The sequence below is a fragment of the Octopus bimaculoides genome, chromosome 15 (assembly GCF_001194135.2).
Source record: "Octopus bimaculoides isolate UCB-OBI-ISO-001 chromosome 15, ASM119413v2, whole genome shotgun sequence".
Taxonomy (NCBI): domain Eukaryota; kingdom Metazoa; phylum Mollusca; class Cephalopoda; order Octopoda; family Octopodidae; genus Octopus; species Octopus bimaculoides.
The window spans coordinates 31,489,481-31,489,968 of record NC_068995.1 but is presented as its reverse complement, the minus strand read 5'-3'; positions in this window follow the sequence as shown (position 1 = coordinate 31,489,968).

The window sequence follows — 488 nt, the reverse complement described above, 5'->3', positions numbered from 1 at the left end:
GATGCTGATGTGTTTATGTCCCCGTAACCTAGCGGTTCGGCAATAGAGACCGATAGAATAAGTACTAGGCTTCTAAAAGAATAAGTCGTGGGGTCGACTTGCTCGACTAAAGGCGGTGCTCCAGCATGGCCACAGTCAAAAGACTGAAACAAGTAAAAGAGTAATATATATATATATATATATATATATATATACAGGAAAAATTGAAGTTTAAAATGCACTGAGAATAGTTAAAATATTTTTATTATTATATTTATAGATTTAACCGGTTTCACAGATTACACTGCTTTTCAAAAATTTGAAATAGAAAGACATGGCTTATGTCACAGCTGTTTTGCTTCTGACTAGTGTTTGAAGTTTGCTCTATTTTTGTAGGGAGTTAATGACTAAGTTAAGGCAGACACGGTTGACTGAACTAGTCTAGTGGTAGTACTAAACAATCAATGCTCTGAATGTTAAGTGTTTGTAGAGAATGAACATGTGATTAA